The sequence below is a fragment of the Oncorhynchus mykiss genome, chromosome 3, assembly GCF_013265735.2.
Source record: "Oncorhynchus mykiss isolate Arlee chromosome 3, USDA_OmykA_1.1, whole genome shotgun sequence".
In the NCBI taxonomy this organism is placed as follows: domain Eukaryota; kingdom Metazoa; phylum Chordata; class Actinopteri; order Salmoniformes; family Salmonidae; genus Oncorhynchus; species Oncorhynchus mykiss.
The window spans coordinates 55,690,792-55,714,318 of NC_048567.1; the positions used below are offsets into that span (position 1 = coordinate 55,690,792).

General features: G+C 42.6%; 1 protein-coding gene across 1 annotated transcript in view; it reads right to left on the reverse strand.

Moving 5' to 3' along the window:
- LOC110504309 (inactive phospholipase C-like protein 1) overlaps nt 1-23,527 on the reverse strand; it is a 123,422-nt gene that overhangs the window by 98,428 nt on the left and 1,467 nt on the right. The window lies entirely within an intron of this gene.

The following is a 23,527-nucleotide window of genomic DNA, read 5'->3' on the forward strand; positions in this document are numbered from 1 at the left end:
TCCAGACAGACTGACAGGATGTAATACAGTCACCATCCAGACAGACTGACAGGATGTAATACATAACCATCCAGACAGACTGACAGGAACCTCTGACAGGATGTAATACAGTCACCATCCAGACAGACTGACAGGATGTAATACAGTCACCATACAGACAGACTGACAGGATGTAATACAGTCACCATCTAGACAGACTGACCAGAACCTCTGACAGGATGTAATACATCACCATCCAGACAGACTGACAGGATGTAATACAGTCACCATCCAGACAGACTGACAGGATGTAATACATCACCATCCAGACAGACTGACAGGATGTAATACAGTCGGCTCCGACTTAGAATACGTGGACAACTACAAATACTTAGGTGTCTGGTTAGACTGTAAACTCTCCTTCCAGACCCATATCAAACATCTCCAATCCAAAGTTAAATCTAGAATTGGCTTCCTATTTCGTAACAAAGCATCCTTCACTCATGCTGCCAAACATACCCTTGTAAAACTGACCATCCTACCAATCCTCGACTTTGGCGATGTCATTTACAAAATAGCCTCCAATACCCTACTCAACAAATTGGATGCATTCTATCACAGTGCAATCCGTTTTGTCACCAAAGCCCCATATACTACCCACCATTGCGACCTGTACGCTCTCGTTGGCTGGCCCTCGTTTCATACTCGTCGCCAAACCCACTGGCTCCATGTCATCTACAAGACCCTGCTAGGTAAAGTCCCCCCTTATCTCAGCTCGCTGGTCACCATTGCATCTCCCACCTGTAGCACACGCTCCAGCAGGTATATCTCTCTAGTCACCCCCAAAACCAATTATTTCTTTGGCCGCCTCTCCTTCCAGTTCTCTGCTGCCAATGACTGGAACGAACTACAAAAATCTCTGAAACTGGAAACACTTATCTCCCTCACTAGCTTTAAGCACCAACTGTCAGAGCAGCTCACAGATTACTGCACCTGTACATAGCCCACCTATAATTTAGCCCAAACAACTACCTCTTTCCCTACTGTATTTTATTTATTTATTTTGCTCCTTTGCACCCCCATTATTTTTATTTCTACTTTGCACATTCTCCCATTGCAAATCTACCATTCCAGTGTTTTACTTGCTATATTGTATCTACTTAGCCACCATGGCCTTTTTGCCTTTACCTCCCTTATCTCACCTCATTTGCTCACATCGTATATAGACTTGTTTATACTGTATTATTGACTGTATGTTTGTTTTACTCCATGTGTAACTCTGTGTCGTTGTATGTGTCGAACTGCTTTGCTTTATCTTGGCCAGGTCGCAATTGTAAATGAGAACTTGTTCTCAACTTGCCTACCTGGTTAAATAAAGGTGAAATAAAAAAAATAAAAAAATAAATAAATAAAGTCACCATCCAGACAGACTGACCGGAACCTCTGACTGGATGTAATACAGTGGGATGTTGTGCTGTATCCCTACCATCTCTCTTCAACACACACACACACACACACTCCTACTCTAGCCATTACCTGGCAGCATCCTCACACACACCAGTTTGTGTTTGGCTACCCCGACCCTCTAGCTGGGGTGTTAGTCTGTGTTGTTACTGCTACGAGGACAAACTCTTTGATATGGGGCAACGATCGGCTCAAACATGAACGGCTTCAGTAGGTTTATTGGCTCCCTAACTCGGTAATAAACTCATTCTCAGACTCAGATTTGCTCTCTGTAAATTCAGCCATTTTTGGTTGCTTCCAAAATGTTCTCTCCTGCCAGTGACGCAACAATGCCAACATGGCGATTTCCAGCTCCAGTTAGCTGACGTTCTAAATCCTAGTGTTTCCATTCCCCTTTAAACCAGGGAGTACAGTACCGTACAGCATGTACAGACTGTAGGCATGCTGCCATGATAACATCTACATGCTTCTAGTACAGTAGAGATCCTATCTTAGATTATGTCATAGATACGCCTGGAGCATTGGCGCTCCCAAAGAGGTGTGTTCCTCATTTCCTTATGTGATACTGCCCCTGTGTTTTGGCACCATCCGACCTACAGTATCTCAGGTGGAACTCCCTTTGCATGCAGACAATGAGGAATGAGAGATTGACCAGATAGAAAGATAGAAGAGTGAATGGAAGGAAGAAAAAGCTGAGAGGCAGAGAGACAGACAGAAAGAGAGGACTATTTCTGGAATGAGTAGACTGTTAATGAAGACTTATTTCCTGCAGCGAATGTACAGAGTGGAGGACAGGAAACGAACAGATCTGTGCTAAATAACAACTAATGATTGTATTTAAAGCTCATTTATATCTGAATACAAGACCAGAGCTGTTCTTAAATCACTGCACGTGTGTGTGTGTGTGTGTGTGTGTGTGTGTGTGTGTGTGTGTGTGTGTGTGTGTGTGTGTGTGTGTGTGTGTGTGTGTGTGTGTGTGTGTGTGTGTGTGTGTGTGTGTGTGTGTCTTAATAGAGATGATTGTGTGGAAGTGCAGTGAGGTCCTGTAGGTTCAGCCTCGGGGTGTCAACGAGAAAGACACACACTCTCTCTCTCTCTCTCTCTCTCTCTCTCTCTCTCTCTCTCTCTCTCTCTCTCTCTCTCTCTCTCTCTCATCATCGCTCTTTTAATTTGCAGTGTTGATGTTCAAGTACCAGTAGAAGCTTCAACGGAGAGGCATGTTCCTGTATCTGCTATCGTCTGTTTGTCCTCTCCGTTTGTCTGTCTGTCAGAGCCTAGCGTGTCATCAGCTGAGAGAGCCCATGACGAGACCGCAATCAGACACAGAGATTACAAAAGACACGTCTCAGAGTGAGATAAGTCCTTAGCTAATCTTTATCATAATAACACGTATATTTTATGTGGGAACTATCTCCTAATATTCTATGCATAATCATCCCCATCAGCTGCCTTTTCAAGTTTCAAACTTCAAGAGTGACAGTAGAACAGATTCAGCTCGAACAAAAACATAGAGGCATAGAGAGGGAGAGCAGAGCAAGAGAGATAGAAAACTCTGTATATATCTTTGGTCTCCATGGAAACTATCCAAACTCGATCAAGGTCAAGGGTCAGTGGGTCATTGCCACGCTGCTCAGAGAGAGAGAGAGAGAGAGAGAGAGAGAGAGAGAGACCTAGGGCAGCAACACAATTGGACCCAACCAAACAAATCATGAGGAAACTATAAGATAATTACAAACTAGAATGCTATTTGGCCCGAAACAAAAAGTACACAGTGGCAGAATACCTGACCACGGGGACTGACCACAGACTGACCCAAAACTATGTACAGACTCAGTGAGCATAGCCTTGCTATTGAGAAAAGCCACCGTAGGCAGACATGGCTCTCAAGAGAAGACAGGCTATGTACATCGTTACAACACTGTATATAGACATAATATGACATTTGTAATGTCTATATATTTTTGGAACTTCTGTGAGTGTAATGTTTACTGTAAATATGTATTGTTTATTTTACTTTTGTTTATGATCTACTTCACTTGTTTTGGCAGTGTAAACATATGCTTCCCATACCAATAAAGCCATTGAATTGAATTGAGAGAGTGTGGGTTAGAGAAAGAGAGAGAAAGAGGCATATTGAGAGAGAGCGAGAGAGAGATGAGTAAAGAGATGAGGACAGAAGATCAGGGGTCACATGGTTGTGAAGTGTCATAATCTTCAATCAGATAGTGTTTGTGCTGTTGGTGGATGACGGACATCCATCTCTCACCCTTTTCTTTTTTTCTCTTTCACTTACTTCCCTCCTCGTCACAGCAGTTCCAGACATCGAGACACTCTCACTCCCAGTCTGTTCACACTCAATGCCCCTTTTCCTCTGAACCTCTATTTTCACCTGTCCACTTGGGAGGTACAGGCAGAGGGAGAGTGTTGGTGTAGTAGTGGTTGTAGTTGAATGGCTCTATGGTATGGTACAGGCAGAGGGAGAGTGTCTGTATAGTAGTGGTTGTAGTTGAATGGCTCTATGGTATGATACAGGCAGAGGGAGAGTGTCTGTATAGTAGTGGTTGTAGTTGAATGGCTCTATGGTATGGTACAGGCAGAGGGAGAGTGTTGGTGTAGTAGTGGTTATAGTTGAATGGCTCTATGGTATGATACAGGCAGAGGGAGAGTGTTGGTGTAGTAGTGGTTGTAGTTGAATGGCTCTATGGTATGGTACAGGCAGAGGGAGAGTGTCTGTATAGTAGTGGTTGTAGTTGAATGGCTCTATGGTATGATACAGGCAGAGGGAGAGTGTTGGTGTAGTAGTGGTTGTAGTTGAATGGCTCTATGGTATGGTACAGGCAGAGGTAGAGTGTCTGTATAGTAGTGGTTGTAGTTGAATGGCTCTATGGTATGGTACAGGCAGAGGGAGAGTGTTGGTGTAGTAGTGGTTGTAGTTGAATGTGTCTATGGTATGGTACAGGCAGAGGGAGAGTGTTGGTGTAGTAGTGGTTGTAGTTGAATGGCTCTATGGTATGGTACAGGCAGAGGGAGAGCCCACCAACCCATGCTCACTCTAGAACCAACCCACTCTCACTCTAGAACCAACCCATGCTCACTCTAGAACCAACCCATGCTCACTCTAGAACCAACCCACTCTCACTCTAGAACCAGCCCACTCTCACTCTAGAACCAACCCATGCTCACTCTAGAACCAACCCACTCTCACTCTAGAACCAACCCACTCTCACTCTAGAACCAACCCATGCTCGCTCTAGAACCAACCCATGCTCACTCTAGAACCAGCCCACTCTCACTCTAGAACCAACCCATGCTTACTCTAGAACCAACCCACTCTCACTCTAGAACCAACCCACGCTCACTCTAGAACCAACCCACTCTCACTCTAGAACCAACCCACGCTCACTCTAGAACCAACCCACGCTCACTCTAGAACCAACCCACTCTCACTCTAGAACCAATCCACGCTCACTCTAGAACCAACCCACTCTCACTCCAGAACCAACCCACTCTCACTCTAGAACCAACCCATGCTCACTCTAGAACCAACCCATGCTCACTCTAGAACCAACCCACTCTCACTATAGAACCAACTAACTCTCATTCTAGAACCAACCAACTCTCTCTCTATGACCAACCCACTCTCTCTCTAGAACCAACCCACTCTTACCCTCATTCTTTAATGTACACACACAGGTTACTGAAATACACTCCGTGTGTGTGTGTCTGTGTGTGTGATGTTGATGATGATGTGTTTACTTTTATACCAAATATGCCAGATATAATTGTTGTGGGAGGAGGCCGGAGGGAGGTGCTCATTTTGGAAGTGGGTTGCTCTTTTGACTCCTACATGGAGCAGGCCTTTACTGACAAGTTCCTGAAATATGCCTTAACACGCCTTAACAGCCTTGGTTGTAGTGCTGATATTCATGAGTCTCGACCATGTACATAGGCTGATAGTAGGTGGCCTTCAGATTGCAGGCCTGTATAGGACAGAGGGAAAGCAGCTAGCAAGGTACTGCTCTGTGTCAGTGGTCATTTGCAGCCTTGCTGTGTGGAGAAGGTGGTGCTATCTGTATTCATAAGTGTCCAGATATCCATGTGTAACTGCCAAAATAAAGGAAACACCAACATAAAGTGTCTTAATTAATAGGGTGTTGGGCCACCACGAGCCAGAACAGCTTCAATGCACCTTGACATAGATTCTATATGTCTGGAACTCTAATGGAGGGATGTGACACCATTCTTCCACGAGAAATTCCATAATTTGGTGTTTTGTTGATAGTGGTGGAAAACGCTGTCTTAGGCGCCGTTCCAGAATCTCCCAAGTGTTCAATTGGGTTAAAATCTGGTAATGGCCATGGCATATGGTTTACATAATTTTCATGCTCATCAAACCATTCAGTGACCACTCGTGCCCTGTGGATAGGCCATAGCCATGGTAGCCAAAATAATGGCCTGCCCAGCATTTTTATACATAACCCTAAGCATGATGGGATTTTAAGTGCTTAATTAACTCAGGAGAAGCACCTGCTTTCAATATAATGTATCGTTTTCTCAAGTGTTTCCATTCTTTTGGCAGTTACCTGTATGAAATGTTTCAATCCTTCTCGTCTGTAATGTGACTTGTGGATTCAAATAAAGTATTTCAAATATGTGTGTGTGTGTGTTGACCGTTGTTAACCGAGTACACATTTTTGGTGCTATAGCTTGTACACTGTGACGGCCACACATCTGTTTTCCTCACACATCTGGTATTCACTTACAAGTTTACCAGGACTGAACGAGCACAAGTGGAATAAACTACACAGGCCGTACTCCCCCAACAACAACAAAAAATAACCCCAATCCCCTACAGTTTGGGTGGGTGTGTGTCATAGGCACACAGGTTGCCATGGTATCCAAGCATCGGGCCTGGGATCTCTGCTACAAACCGTGGTTATGTCATTACTCTGGCAGCCACAGAGCATTCCTCCATACATACGAAGCTGCATCTTGCCCTTTACACACACACACACACACACACACAGTGTCACTGGCCTAAACACAATACCGCATAATGTCACAATGTACAAGTGGACATTTTTACAAATGAATAAAAAATTAAACGCTGAAATGTCTTGTTATGGCAAGCCTACATAGGTTTGGGAGTAAAATTGTGCTTAACAAGTCACATAATAAGTTGCATGGACTCAAAATGTGTGCAATAGTAGTGTTTAACATGATTTTTGAATGACTTCCTCATCTCTGTACCCCACACATACAATTGTCTATAAGGTCCCTCACTCGAGCAGTGCATTTCAAACACAGATTCAACCAGAAAGTCCAGGGAGGTTTTCAATGCCTCGCAAAGAAGGGCACCTATTGGTAGATGGATTTTTTTTAAAAGGAGACATTGAATAAACCTTTGAGGATTGTAAAGTTATTCATTACGCTTTTGACGGTGTATTAATACACACAGTCACAACAAAGATACAGGCATACTTCCTAACTCAGTTGCCGGAGAGGAAGGAAACCTCTCAGGGATTTCACTATGAGGCCAATGGTGAGTTTAAAACAGTTAAGAGTTGAATGGCATGTGAAAGGAGAAAACAGAGGATGGATGAAAAACAGTTACTCCACAATACTAACCTAAATGATGGAGTGAAAAGAAGGAAGCCTGTATATTGAAAAACGGCTGTCTAGCAATGATTAACAACCAACTTGACAGAGCTTGAATCATTTTTAAAATAATAAAGTGGTAATATTGTACAATTCAGGTCTGCAAAGCTCTTAAGAAACTTACCCAGAAAGACTCACAGCTGTAATCGCTGCCAAAGGTGACTGTAACAAGTGTTGACTCAGGGGGTTGAATACTTATGTAATCAAGATATATTTATGTTTTATTTTTCATTAATAGTTTTACAGATGTTAGAATTTTTCTTCCACTTCACATTACGGAGTATTTTGTTTGGATCGTTGACAAAAATGACAGTTAGATACATTTGAATCCCACCTTATTTCACAACAAAATGTGGAAAGAGTTAAGGGGAGTGAGTGAATACATTCTGAAGGCAGTGTTCACACAATCTTGTGTCTAACTGAAAACCATCCGTTCTCACTTAGACAAGCTGCAATGTATTGTGACACAACACAATGCCAAGTGCCCAAATCCCCCCTACCAGCCTCATCCAGACTCTAGAAAACACGCAGACACACACACACACATACATACATGCATACATACAAACACACCTATGCTTTAACTTATTGAGGCCATGTCTGGCATATGATGACTTGGATTCTCCCAATGACTAACTGTACACTACCAGGCACACCCTTAAGACTAATCACTCTGGAATGGACTGAGCAGGTTATAAGAGTTTCCTGAGTAAAAGAATACAAAATGAAGATTCTTTATTTCAGTTTGGGGGGGGCATAAAAGTTATTTACATTTTTGAAATCTGTTCCCAAGTATTCCTACACATAAAAGAGAGACACTTGATCGTATACAAATCTAAGCAAGGTTTGAAATGATTCTATTTTAATCAGATATTATATATGTTTGTCTACAAATTATTTGTAAATATGTTCCTGCTCCCCGACCATCCCTCAAGAAAAAAATCAGCCCGCGGCTGAATCTAGTTGATGAGCCCTGCTTTACAATATTACTTTGTGTAAAAGGTAACGCTTTACATTACTAGGTAAAAGTACTTTGCGACACTTTTATGAAAATAAAAACTAAAAATCTCACCGTTTGTTTGACTGCACCCCCACTTCTTTACCAGACAATTATCATGATCCAACCGGGTAATTTGTCATTTTCAATGATTAGTTGATTATGATTATGATTAATGATCAAGTTTTGAGATAGTCTGTATTAAAATAGATATGTACATTTGATATATGATACAATAATTAACAGATTGCATTAACGCACCCCTCCCCCCGTCGCCTCAAGATGAATGGTTTTGACCACTCTAAAGCCTTGCTTCATTCCCGCACAACTGTTTTGGTTCAGTATAGTTAGAAAGCACTTGTTGCTCCACTGGTGTTTAAAATGAAAAGGCACCTTTGGTGTCAACCACTCCTCCAGCATCTTTTCATTTTTTCTGCATCTCACGAATGTTCTTCTTTGTGATCCGAAACACCTCAAACTTAGATTAGTCTGTCCATAACACTTTTTTCCAATCTTCCTCTGTCCAGTCTCTGTGTTCTTTTGCCCATCTTAATCTTTTCTTTTTATTGGCCAGTCTGAGATATGGATTTTTCTTTGCAACTCTGCCTAGAAGGCCAGCATCCCGGAGTCGCCTCTTCACTGTTGACGTTGAGACTGATGTTTTGCGGGTATTATTTAATGAAGCTGCCAGTTGAGGACTTGTGAAGCATCTGTTTCTCAAACTAGACACTCTAATGTACTTGTACTCTTGCTCAGTTGTGCACTGGGACCTCCCACTCCTCTTTCTATTCTGGTTGGAGCCAGGTTACGCTGCTCTGTGAAGGGAGTAGGACACAGCGTTGTACGAGATCTTCAGTTTCTTGGCAATTTCTCGCATGGAATAGCCTTCCTTTCTCAGAACAAGAATAGACTGGCGAGTTTCAGAAGAAAGTTCTTTGTTTCTGGCCATTTTGAGCCTGTAATCGAACCCACAAATGCTGATGCTCCAGATACTCAACTAGTCTAAAGAAAGTCAGTTTTATTGCTTCTTTAATCAATTCAACAGTTTACAGCTGTGCTATCATAATTGCAAAAGGCTTTTCTAATGATCAATTAGACTTTTAAAATGATAAACTTGGATTATAAGACTCCTGAACATCTAGTCAAATGGCTACCCAGACAATTTCCATTAGTAGTGTAAATATTAGGACAAGCAATGTCTGAGTGGCATTGACTAAAATACAGTAGAATAGAATACAATATATACATATGAAATGAGTAAAGCAGTATGTAAACATTATTAAAGTGACCAGTGATTCCATGTCTATGTATATAGGGCAGCAGTCTCTAAGGTGCAGGTTTGAGTAACCAGGTGGTAGCCAGGTAGTGATAGCTATTTAACATTCTGATGGCCTTAAAATAGAAGCTGTTTTTCAGTCTCTCGGTCCCAACGTTGATGCACCTGTACTGACCTCACCTTCTGGATGATAGCGGTGTGAACAGGCTGTGGCTCAGGTGGTCGATGTCCTTGATGATCTTTTTGGCCTTCCTGTGACATCGGGTGCTGTAGGTGTCCTGGAGGGCAGGCAGTGTGCCCCTGGTGATGCGTTGGGCAGACCGCAACACCCTCTGGAGAGCCCTGTGGTTGCTGTACCAGGCGGTGATGCAGCCCGACAGGAAGCTCTCAATTGTCTATCTATAAAGGTTTGAGAGGGTCTTAGGTGACAAGCCAAATTTCCTCAGCCTCCTGAGTTTGAAGAGGTGCTGTTGCACCTTTTTCACTACACGGTCCGTGTGGGTGGATAATTTCAGATCGTCAGTGATGTGCACGCCGAGGAACTTGAAGCTTTCCACCTTCTCCACTGCGGTCCAGCTTATGTGTATAGGGGCGTGCTGCCTCTGCTGTTTCCTGAAGTCCACGATCAGCTCCTTCATTTTGTTAACGGGTGAACAGAGAGTCATTGGTGAACAGGGAGTACATAAGGGGGCTGAGTACACACCCTTGTGGGGCCCCCAGTGTTGAGGATAAGTGAAGTGGAGGTGATGTTTCCTACCTTCACCACCTGGCGGCGGCCCATCAGGAAGTCCAGGACCCAGTTGCACAGGGCGCAGTTCAGACCCAGGGCCCTGAGCTTGATGATGAGCTTGGAGGGTGTTGAAGGCTGAGCTATAGTGAATGAGCAGAATTCTTACATAGTTATTCCTCTTGTCCAGATGGGATAGGGCAGTGTAATTGCAGCATCTGTGGATCTATTGGGGCGGTAAGCAAATTGAAGTGGGTCTAGGGTGTAAGGTAAGGTAGTATCATGACACAAGGCGAGACCCAGATGCAGACACAGGAGGCAGATGGTTGGAGTCTTACAATATTTATTAATCCAATAGGGTAAGACAAGAGAATGGTCGTGGACAGGCAAAAGGGTCAAAACCAGTTCAGAGTCCAAAAGGTACCGAAGGGCAGGCAGAATCAAGGTCAGGGCAGGCAGGATGGGTAGGCAGGCAGGAAAGTAGTCCAGAGTCAGGCAGGGGTCAAAACCAGGAAGACTATCAAAAAGAGAATAGTAAAAGGAGTACGGGAAAAACACGCTGGTTGACTTGACTAACATACAAGACGAACTGGCACAGAGAGACAGGAAACACAGGGATAAATACACTGGGGAAAATAAGCGACACCTGGAGGGGGTGGAGTCAATCACAGGAACAGGTGAAACAGATCAGGGCTTGACAGGTAGAGGTGATATGATCCTTAATTAACTAGTCTCTCAAAGCACTTCATGATGACAGAAGTTAGCGCTACGGGGCGATAGTCATTTAGTTCAGTTACCTTTGCTTTCTTGGGTACAGGAACAATGGTGGACAAGCAAGTGGGGACAGCTAGTGGGGACAGCAGACTGGGATAGGGAGAGATTGAAGATGTCCGTAAACACTCCAGCCAGCTGGTCTGCGCATGCTCTGAAGACGCGCGCAGGGACGCCGTCTGGGCCGACAACCTTGGGAGGGTTAACACGCTTAAATATCTTACTCACGTTGGCCACGGAGAAGGAGAGCCCGCAGTTCTTGGTAGTGGGCCGCGTCGGGGGCACTGTGTTATCCTCAAAGCGGGCAAAGAAGGTGTTTAGCTTGTCTGAGAGCAAGACGTCAGTGTCCGCGACGTGGCTGGTTTTCCCTTTGTAGTCTGTGATTGACTGTAGACCCTGCCACATAAGACTCGTGTCTGAGCAGTTGAATTGCGACTCCACTTTGTCTCTATACTGACGTTTTGCCTGTTTGATTGACTTACGGAAGGAATAACTTCACTGTTTGTATTCAACTATATTCCCAGTCACCTTGACATAGTTAAATGCGGTGGTTCACGCTTTCAGTTAAGCTCGAATGCTGCCATCTATCCACGGTTTCTGGTTTGGGTAAGTTTTAATAGTCACAGTGGGAACAACATCCCTTGTACACTTCATGATGAACTCAGTCACCGTGTCTGTGTATATATCAATGTTATTATCCGAGGCTACCCAGAACATATCCCAGTCCGCGTGATCAAAGCAGTCTTGAAGCATGGTTTCCGATTGGTCAGACCAGCGTTGAATAAACATCAGCATGGGTACTTCCAGCTGAGACTACACTTTTGTTATTCCTCATACTTTTCATGATTATTCTGTTTCTTGACGATTTGTTGTAAAATATCTAGTCTACTCACTGTGGTGTGTTGTTTAAAAGGCCACTATTAAACATAATTTATAGCAGCCTAGTCCTGTATCTGCAGGCTACAGATTTGTTCAAATGTATTCTCTCTCATCTTAAAATGGCAAGATTCTCAAGGTAGGCTACAGTAGAAAGATTTTTTTTCGAAATGCGGTAGACTAGAAATGTGGTTTTAAGAACCAAAATACAATAACATTATGTATGCAGACAGTGCTGTTCTTTGTTTCTATTCATCAAATTAGGCCTACACAATAACAAAATATGCAGGCTGTAGCCTACTTGCAGATTTCTTTGGATCTTATGAAAGAAAATGTTAGGGACACCTGCTCTCGCCAAACCTTTCAAATATGACCCATATTACCGGAGCTACAGTTTATTCTTTTTATTGCAGATTCTGCGCTGCAATTTATAGATATATATAGCTAATTTAAATGCAAAACTCCAGTTTGTATTTTCAAGTTGACAGTACTTGTTCAATGCCCTACAAGACAGCACTGCCATATTGAGAAAGAAAATTGTTACTACATTATTGTGATCGCATTATATGTGACAAAACAGCTTGGCTTTTTCTTAAACTAGCAAGTACAAAATACTAATTATTATTGGGTAAAACAATATTATTCCTCCCATTTCTGATTTTATTTCCTCATTGTCATGAGTTATCCTGGACACATTCTAAACAGCGTGGCCTGTCAATCGATCACAGTGGGTGGGATTGTCAGGGAAGAAGGCGGGATGTTTGTGAGTCTTAGGGTTGGGTAGGGTTTAAGACCTGTCAATTAATTATTGGGGGTGGGATTTTCAGGGAGTAGATAGTAATCTAGTCATTAAAACACTTTTTTAATAGAATTTATTTTTGGCAAAATCTAAGAAAAATAGTTGAATGCATGTGTGTGTGTGCCAAAGAACATTTTGGAGTGAGAAGAGAAGAATGGCACCCTTTCTTCCCAGAGTCGATTCTCCCTGTTAAGAAACAGGGTAGAATTGCGGGGAAATTGTTTTAAAAATCATGGACACACGTGCCTGGTAGAGATATGATTCTGAAAGTAACGCACACATTGTTTGACAAAGTGACCAAAATAAATGTATCCAATTTGAAAAAGTAACACGTTACTTTACTATGGTACTCATAAAAGTATTCTGATTACGTAACATGTTACTTTTGTAAAGCATTACCCCCAACACTGGTGTTCGTGTGTGCGTGTGTGAGTCCACCCTGTTCACCCTTAACGGGGCCAGTTTCCTGTAGGCTCTGCTGTATTAACCTAAAGGTGTTGAAGCAGGCCCAAATCAGCCTTATTTCTAACTCTCCAGAGCCCTTCTCCCGTCTGCTCCACCCTGAGGTAAAACACCATGCACTAGTGAGCAAACACACATGCACACACACGCCCACAAGCTCGCACACACATATAGACTGCACCATTCACAGCCCTTCCTTTACTGTGTAAATCTCTCTCTCAGTTAATCGCTTTTTCACACTCTGTTTATCTCTCTCTACGTCCTCTCTGCACATCCGTCTCTACTTTTCCTCTTTCCTCCCCTTTCGACATTTCAGTCACATTTTATACCTTTGCACTTTATTTTGTACATGTCTAAACACACTTAGTCTCTCTCTCTCTCTCTCTCTCTCTCTCTCTGTCTGTCTGTCTGTCTGTCTGTCTGTCTGTCTGTCTGTCTGTCTGTCTGTCTGTCTGTCTGTCTGTGCTGCCTGCCTGCCTGCCTGCCTGCCTGCCTGCCTGCCTGCCTGCCTGCCTGCCTGTCTGTCTGTCTGTCTGTCTGTCTGTCTGCCTGCCTGCCTGCCTGCCTGCCTGCCTGCCTGCCTGCCTGCCTGCCTGCCTGCCTGCCTGCCTGCCTGCCTGCCTGCCTGCCTGCCTGTCTGTCTGCCTGCCTGTCTGTCTGTCTGTCTGTCTGTCTGTCTGTCTCTGGTTGGTTGAAGTTCATTTTCTGTCATGACCCTGACAAAACACTCACAATAACAGCTATTCAGAAGAGTAAACTATGTAACAGAGAGAAAGGTTGGAACTCAACAACATCATCTGCAGAGAGGGTATTACTAAACAGGAAGCAGCGTGCAGATAGGGCTCGCCCTCCTCCCCCTTATCTCTCTTCCCCTCCTCTCTTTCTCTCTCCTTCCTCTGTCTCTCCCCGTCTCCACCTCTCTCTCTCTCTCTCTCTCTCTCTCTCTCTCTCTCTCTGCTTATCCTGGCTACTCATGTCAACACAAACACCCAAAAGCTCAACTGAAAGGGAGAAATGCAGATCACGGTATACTGGCGAAGGTATAAAGCCAATTAGTACGGAAATAGTTTGGTGGCAGAACTGACTCCAGTACCGTGTGATACTGTATGCTAAAAGTGTCAGGGATAAAGTGTCTTTCATAGGTGGCTAAAGCAGCTGTCACAGGGCAATAAGTCTTAGTTTCTATTTGATTCAGGCCAACTCCTCAAGGCAAATACATACGCACACACACTGACACACAGCCTCATGATGAGCAGTTCCAGGGGTGCTGTGCTACCAGTAGGAGGATGACACTGAAGGACAGAGGCTCCAGTATCTCCCCTACACACACACACACACAAACATACGGCAGTCCCCTCCTGTAGAGAATAGCTACACACATACACTCCGATAAACACACGCTAACACATACACACACACCCATTATGTTTGACCCGGAGCCAAGTGTACTTTGTAAACAAATCATTGTCTAGTGCACGGCTGCACAGCAGGGGAGAGAGGGGGAGAGGGAGATATAGAAGCCCCAGGACAGCAACACAATTAGACCTAACCAGTGGTGGAAAAAGTACCCAATTGTCATACTTGAGTAAAAGTATAGATATTTGTGTTTAGTGAGTCCGCCAGACCACAGGCAGTAGGGATAACCATGTGTTCACTTGAGAAGTGTGAATTTCACAATTTTCCTGTCCTGCTAAGCATTCAAAATATAACGAGTACTTTGTGTTGTCAGGAAAAATAAGTACAATATTTTCTTTAGGAATGTAGTGAAGTAAAAGTTTTCAAATATAAATAGTAAAGTAAAGTACAGATACTCCAAAAAACTACTTAAGTAGTACTTTAAAGTATTTTTACTTAAGGACTTTACACCCTTGGAACCAAACAAATCATGAGAAAACAAAAAGTGATAATAACAAAAAAAACAGAACAAACTAGAATGCTATTTGGTCCTAAACAGAGAGTACACAGTGGCAGAATACCTGACCACAGTGACTGACCCAAAATTAAGGAAATCTTTGACTATGTACAGACGTAGTGAACATAGCCTTGCTATTGAGAATGCCAGGCGAAGGCAGTCTTGGCTCTCAAGAGAAGACAGGCTATGTACACACTGCCCACAAAATGAGGTTGAAACTGAGCTGCACTTCCTAACCTCCTGCCAAATGTATGACCATATTAGAGACACATATTTCCCTCAGGTTACCCAGACCCACAAAGAATTCGAAATCCAACCGAATTTTGATAAACTCCCAATATTACAGTGTGCAATCACAGCAGCAAGATTTGTGACCTGTTGCCACAAGAAAAGGGTAACCAGTGAAGAACAAACACCATTGTAAATCTATATTTATGTTTATTTATTTTCCCTTTTGTAATTTAACTATTTGCACAAGCCTGTATATAGACATAATATGACATTTGAAATGTCTTTATTAATAATTTTGGAACTTTTGTAAGTGTAATGTTTACTGTTAATCTTTTATTGTTTATTGTTTTTGTTTATTATCTATTTCACTTTCTTTGGCAATGTAAACATATGTTTCCCATGCCAATAAAACCCATTCAATTGAAATTGAGAGACAAAGAGAGATAGAGAGAGAGAAACAGTGGGACAGAGAGACAGAGAGAGAGAGAAACAGCAAAAGAGTTAAAGGTGGGATACTCCTGTGCCTGAATCGATGCCCAGCAAGTTCAGCAGCCGATGTCAAACAAAAACTATGTTTGCCGGATGAGGTGTGGCCAATTAGTGGGTGCGGCCAACACACCTGAACACACTTAACAAGATTGAGGATATAGAGAGTCTGTTGATGCTGAGAATGGAATGTATATGTTTTTAAATAACGTTCTTAGAATGTTCTTTGAATGTTACTAATGTTTTCTTGTGGTTTTTACTAAGAAAAAAAAAGTATGTTCTGAGAACATGACTTTAAATGGAACCACGAGGAAACATTATGCTGATGTACTGAAATTCCTACAGAAGAACGTTATTTCTTAACATTCTCTGAACTATTTGAGAACATTCCCAATGTCAAACCAGTTGGATGATGTTCCTAGAGCATTTGTCAAAAATTGTTTTAAATGTAACCATGTTTGAACTTTTAGGAAACGTTGTTAAAGTAATGAAATACCAAGAAAATAATGTTCCTTAAATATGCTGAGAATGTTCCAAAGCCAAGCAACTTTCCTGCACCATTCCCAGAAAGTTGTGGGAAGGTATGAAAAATAATCCTTGGACAACCACTCTATCACCAACTCTAAGAAACATTTGGTTCTCAGAACATTATGTGCTAGCTGGGACGTCTACACAGAGTTTGGAAGGGCAAGGCAGAAACAAGACGCATTATAATAATCCAGATTACTATGATCCAAGACTGACTCGCAGGCCAGGCAGCGGAAGACACAGAGAACATGAAGGAATCGATTATTCCTTAATATCCTTTCGTTGTCCCAGTCCACACACACACACACACACACACACACACACACACACACACACACACACACACACACATACACACACACACAGGGTGAGAGCATATCTATATGCTTTCCCAGGGCAACAAGTTGAAATCCTCCCTTAATAGATACATCTGTCTGTTTGCTGAAGCATTTTAGTGTGAGTGGCTTTCCCAAGGGCAGTGTGTGTAGTGGATCATAGTGTATTTCAGACAGCCCAGTCAGTCCAATTGGTAAGGTCACAATTTTGGACATGTTGCATATTTATCTTCTTCTGTTGTGGATGTTTCTAGGCACCTGGTACTATGGTTACTAGTGAAATGGCAGACAGAGACACAGTGTGACCAGTGTAGCCAGCTAGTGTCACTTTCTGGTCATCTAGAGCCTGATCATGTGAATGACTGACTTTTGTTCTATTTTTCCTTCTACAGTGAGAGAGTGACTGGAAGGTTAAGGTGTAGTACCTCTGAACAGAACACTACCTTTGCACAGACCTCAGCTAGCACATTTGGTTCTTTGGAAGTTGTGGGAATGTACATTTTTTGTTTTTCCATTGGAACAAAGCCATCATTTCCTGACCGGTAAAACGTAAACGTTTGTTAAACATTCTGAGAACAGAAGTGAACATTTCACCTGTCCTGGCCACGTTCATTTTTATGTTGCAGGGAGGTTCTGAGAACGTTTTACTAGGGTTCACTGAACGTTTTCCAGGGAGGTTTAATTAATGTTCTGAGAACAGAAATGATGGGTTATTTGAAGGTAATTAAATAATGTTTCGAGAACATTCTCTAAATGTTGTGAATGTTTTGAGCAAAATGTAAAGGTTTCAATGACACTTTTAATAACAATGGTAGCTTATTTTGGGTTAACTATGTTGAACTCCAAGCACAGATAGGACACATGAAAATGAATTGAATTAATTTATGCATGGCATCAGTGGCATGGCATGAGTGAGATTTGTGGCATGGCATCAGTGGGATTTCAAACAGACCCGATTTCAAAAGGGTAGCCAATTAGTGAGCACGGCCAACACACCTGAACAAGATAGAAGATAGAGTTTTGTTGATGCTGAGAACAGAATGTACTGTAGGTTTTAATTAAGAGTCAATTGGCGCATCCCCATCAAAATCCGTCAGTTTAAGCTAGAGATTTCTGTTTGTTGCATGGGCTGTGTCTCAATCCACCGCATCTGCCTATGTCAGCCTTCTGCATTGACGGTAGAAGGTGGCTGAGCTACCACGGAGTTTGTCAGACCATGAGACATCCCGAAAATCGGTGTTCTCAAGAAAACGTATGTAGCATCCGAACGGTTTGGCCTACAAACTAATATGACCACTCAATTTCAAAATTGCAAATAAAAACATTTTAACTTGGTGGAAAAGGAAGATCTACATACTGCTTTATGTATTCGTGTAGAGGCTAAGACTCTAGCATTAGATCAACTGGGTGGGCGGCTTTTGGAGTAAATGGTGAGTGAATGGAAACCACATGGCTCTTCACTATACCAGATAGCACATTTGGTTCCTTGGAAGTTGTGGGAACGTACATTTTTGGTTTCCCATTGGTTCTAGGAATGAAACCTGACCGGTAAAACAGAAACATTTTTAAACGTTCTGAGAACGGAAGTGATCATTTCTCCTGTTCTGGGAACATTCATCTTTAGGTTGCAGGGAGGTTCTGGGAACACCTTACTATGTTTCCCTGAAATGGTTCCCTATGGAAAGATGAGATTCTCACAAACACAACGGTGTTCTCCGTTTTTCTCTACAACCTCCACAAGTGTCAAGGAACTAGTCTGAAGGTAAGCCGGTTCCGGTTTTAAAAAGTATGGAGGTAGTTTTGTGCAAACAAACAAATGGGTTGAATATGTGTCCATAAAACATATTTCCTGAGCTTTCTTATCTCCTACCACGAGGTACCATGAGGAATCCCTGCAGAAAACATTATGCTGAAGTACTGAAATTCCTGCAGAAGAATGTCGCTTCTTAACGTTCTCTGAACGTTCTCAGAATATTACTTTAAACAGAACCACGACGAAACCTGTAGGAGAAGTTATGCCCTAGTACTGAAATTCACACAGACATTTTTTGTTTCTTAACATTCTCAGGAACAATTTGGGAACATTACTTACTGCAAAATAGGGGAGGTTTGTCAAAATGTTTAGGGGGCAGGGTTGTGTGATTTTGTTATTTTGCAGGTTTTACTACAGAATGTCTTCCATCCTAGCCAAATGTCCTCATCTGCTTGCATGCACCTCCCCTATATGTTTTGGTTCTTCCCGCCCGCTGACTTTTACTATGTCACAGGTAAATATGAATCCACAAGAACAAATAGGAATAGCTGATATAGGCAGCAGAGAGGCCAGGTGCAGCATTGCGCATGAAAGAACAGTGAAGACAAAAAGCTCCCATAATTATCTTGTTAGGGGCAATACAATTAGCCTACCTAGACTAGTCTACAACACCACAATGCTGTATTATTGTTCTCAAGTGAGTACTCTAGGCTGCAGTGAAAATGGCATTTGAATAACAGCACAAAAGCCATGTTAACTGAATGTTTCATTTGTATCAGTTGTGGGTCTACTCTCGACAGTTTATAGGTCTAGAAAGGTACAGTACCAGGCCAGTCTGGCTGTATTTTTACTTCTGATACTAAGATGCTCTGTCTGTTGCAGATCATCATTCTCCCAAGTCGTCCTATAATAACCTGGAAGGCCCCGTTTTTCAGGAAAGCTTAAGGTGCGCTCTGCCTCCTCTCCAATCCAAGCAGCTTTTCCACACACCTAGAACCTAATGCTTCAATATAGCCTAACTTTTCAAATGTTTTACCTTTTATATGTGGTGTAAACACAACCAGTCACAATGTTTTAATCTGATTAGGCTACTTCAAAAGCCTCCTGTAATCATGTGCACGTTTGTCCAAAAATATAATTCCAGCATCATCAACATGGCCTGACATTAACCAGGTTTCCATCCAACCTTTTTATGCGAGTAAAGTACTTCGGATAAAACATGTAATGACATCTTGGGAAAGCATGCAGTTTATTAAGAAACACATGAAATATATTATGATGAACTTCACAGGGTGGTGAAAGTGCATGGTGATGAGCTAGATGCTCCTTTCCAATAAATATTGAGGGTATTATTCTGGTGACATGATGATCGGTGCTTAGCTGCCGATTGACAAATAAAATGATCTTGCACGTTTATCCATAATAATCACATTATATAGTAGGCTATACCTGCACTGTATCTGCCAGCTGTTGGCTAGCGCGCACGTGACAATACCAGAGAGGTCACATTCGCTATACTTAGGCCTGCAGTTTAAAATGCGATGGAAACCCATTTAATTTGTATTTTTTATTCAGAAAATGGGAATTTAACTATAAAATTAAAAAAATGATGCACTACGTATTTACTCATAGAGTTGTATCCGCAACAAGTCAATTGGATGGAAACAACTGATGGGAAAATGTGCGTATTGTTTTTATGCAGATTTTAGAATATTCGCATGGAAATCTGGCGCCAATTGGATGGAAACCTATAGACACCCTAAATACAATGGCAAGTGTTCTAGTCCAGTGTCACTTTGATTAGTCCTGCACATCGTGGTTCACCAGCAGCCCTAAACATCTAAAGAATAACCTACAGACCAGCCAAAACAAGAATTGTAAACTCCCCTCTCATACTCATCTGGAGGTCGAGCATTTTTTTGTCTGTTTTTTTGCCTAGCATTTTTTTGTCTAATGTGTCTGTCATTGTATATGTATTTATGTAAAAATAGGGACCACAATGGAAGTAAATACCAGACTTTATTGTGCAATCCCGGGTAACATTTTTTGTTGTTTTGTTTGTTTGTTTTTTTAAATTGTACCCCGCCGGCCCGCCACAGGAGTCGCTGGTGCGCGATGAGACAAGGACATCCCTACCGGCCAAGCCCTCCCTAACCCGGACGACGCTAGGCCAATTGTGCGTCGCCCCACGGACCTCCCGGTCGTGGCCGGTTAAGACAGAGCCTGGATGTGAACCGGGTAACTTTTAAAAATCTTTGTACTGTGTGTATATACATAAATATTTTGTTTTTTTTACTGACAAATAAAACCAATCAATCCAAACTGTGCAGCGGCCATTTGATGAATGGAATGAGACATCTATTACAAAACACACAAAAAATCCAATGACATTCGGAGATTGTCAAGCCAGGCCTTCAATACTGGGTAAACCCACAAGGTAAGGAGGGATGTATTTTCTGTTTGTCGAGATTGACATAATCTGTGTATTGTGGTGTTGAAAATGCAAACCATGATATTGAAGTCCCCAAAGTCGGTATGCTTTGTTTATTGGTTGTGAGGTACATTGGAACAAAAACCTGTTGGTGGAAAATGTGTTGCATATATTTGATATAATTATACATATGTCATCAAAATGTTGAAAACCACATGTCCCCCTAGCTATCATTGTCTGCAGACGGCTCTGATCCTACAGTCGTTGCCAAAAGTTTTGAGAATGACACAAATAATAATTTCCACAAAGTTTGCTGCTTCAGTGTCTTTAGATATGTTTGTCAGATGTTACTATGGAATACTGAAGTAGAATTACAAGCATTTCATAAGTGTCAATGGCTTTTATTGACAATTACATGAAGTTGATGCAAAGAGTCAATATTTGCAGTGTTGACCCTTCTTTTTCAAGACCTCTGCAATCCGCCCTGGCATGCTGTCAATTAACTTCTGGGCCACATCCTTACTGATGGCAGCCCATTCTTGCATAATCAATTCTTGGAGTTTGTCAGAATTTGTGGGGTTTTGTTTGTCCACCCGCCTCTTGAGGATTGACCACAAGTTCTCAATAGGATTAAGGTCTGGGGAGTTTCCTGGCCATGGACCCAAAATATCAATGTTTTGTTCCCCCCAGCAAATTAGTTATCACTTTTGCCTTATGGCAAGGTGCTCCATCATGCTGGAAAAGACATTGGTCGTCAACAAACTGTTCCTGGATGGTTGGGAGAAGTTGCTCTCGGAGGATGTGTTGGTACCATTCTTTATTCATGGCTGTATTCTTAGGCAAAATGATGAGTGAGCCCACTCCATTGGCTGAGAAGCAACCCCACACATGAATGGTCTCAGGATGCTTTACTGTTGGCATGACACAGGTCTGATGGTAGCGCTCACCTTGTCTTCTCCGGACAAGCTTTTTTCCGGATGCCCCAAACAATCGGAAAGGGGATTCATCAGAGAAAATGACTCTACCCCAGTCCTCAGCAGTCTAATCCCTGTACCTTTTGCAGAATATGAGTCTGTCCCTGATGTTTTTCCTGGAGAGAAGCGGCTTCTTTGCTGCCCTTCTTGACACCAAGCCATCCTCCAAAAGTCTTCGCCTCACTGTGCGTGCAGATGCACTCACACCTGCCTGCTGCCATTCCTGAGCAAGCTCTGTATTGGTGGTGCCCCGATCCCGCAGCTGAATCAACTTTAGGAGACGGTCCTGGCGCTTGCTGGACTTTCTTGGGCGCTCTGAAGCCTTCTTCAGAGCGCCTTCTTAAAGTTCTTGATGATCCGATAAATGGTTGATTTAGGTGTAATCTTACTGGCAGAAATATCCTTGTCTGTGAAGCCCTTTTTGTGCCAAGCAATGATGACGGCACGTGATTCCAAGCACCACCCTCCTATTGAAGCTTCCAGTCTGTTCAAACTCAAACAACATGACAGAGTGATCTCCAGCCTTGTCCTTGTCAACACTCACACCTGTGTTAACAAGAGAATCACTGACATGATGTCAGCTGGTCCTTTTGTGGCAGGGCTGAAATGCAGTGGAAATGTTTTTGGGGGATTCAGTTCATTTGCATGGCAATGGCAAAGAGGAACTTTGCAATTCATCTGATCACTCTTCATAACATTCTGGAGTATATGCAAATTGCCATCATACAAACTGAGGCAGCAGACTTTATGAAAATTACTATGTGTAAAGAAACATTTGAAACAAATTGTTATTTGTGGTCGTAAACATTATTTTGAGTTAATTCTATGTGCAATTTATTTTACAAGGAGAGGGTCATGTGAAAATATTTGAAATGTTGGGGGGGGGGGTGCATGTTTTGGGGGTGACACCTTGAGTAACCTGGTTTCCCTAAACAACCAAGTCCAGTTAATTAGCCAGGTTCCTATCAGAATTCCCCATCCTTCCTTCCCTCCCTCCCACCCTCCCTCCCTCTGTTCCCTTCCCTCCCTCCCACCCTCCCTCCCTCTGTTCCCTTCCCTCCACGCCTGTCACTGACATCTCTCTCATCCTCTCCTCTCCTCTCTCCATCTGTCCATCACTCGTGACACTTCCTGTCAATAGGACAGAGAGAGGTCTCTGTTGGCACAATCAACACATCAGTGCCTCTCAGCTGGGAGGTACACACACACAGACAAACTGGAGTATGGAGCCTCCCTATAAGGAAGACACACTAACATAACATAAATTCAAAAATGTAGCAAGGTTACTCCACTATAATTCCACTATGGATAAAGTGTGCGTAATGGCACGGATTAGGCACAGGTTTGCCATGTGAATACGAATGTGTGATGCGCTGTGTGGACCTGAACTGAGATTATCAGGCGTATGGCATGGTATGCCCGGTGTTGTTTGGAGTAGGTGTTGTTCAGAGTAGGTGCGGGCGGCGTCACAGATTGAATGAACAATGTGTAGCCTATATTATTTGGCGCATAGTAGGATAGTGGTGCATAAACACAGTTAAAATCACAACGATACCATATGGTAGTAGTAGTAGTTATTTTGAGTGCGTACTGAGTGAGTAAATTATGCTGTGCATGACTGAAGTGAGTGACACCTGCTGTTGCCTACATTGTATATCCAAAGAGACCAATAGACCTAGGCTACGTAATTTCAGTTTCACAACACTATTGTAGCCCATCGCACCCTGCACATTTCTCTCCTTGAAAAATAGATAACTTTCTTAGAAGTCCTCAACAACAATTGTCATCCAGTGTGAGGTACTACGTCTGAGAACCAAATTGAGACCACCTCTGAAGAGTAGCATACATGGCATTTGTCTGATGCTTGT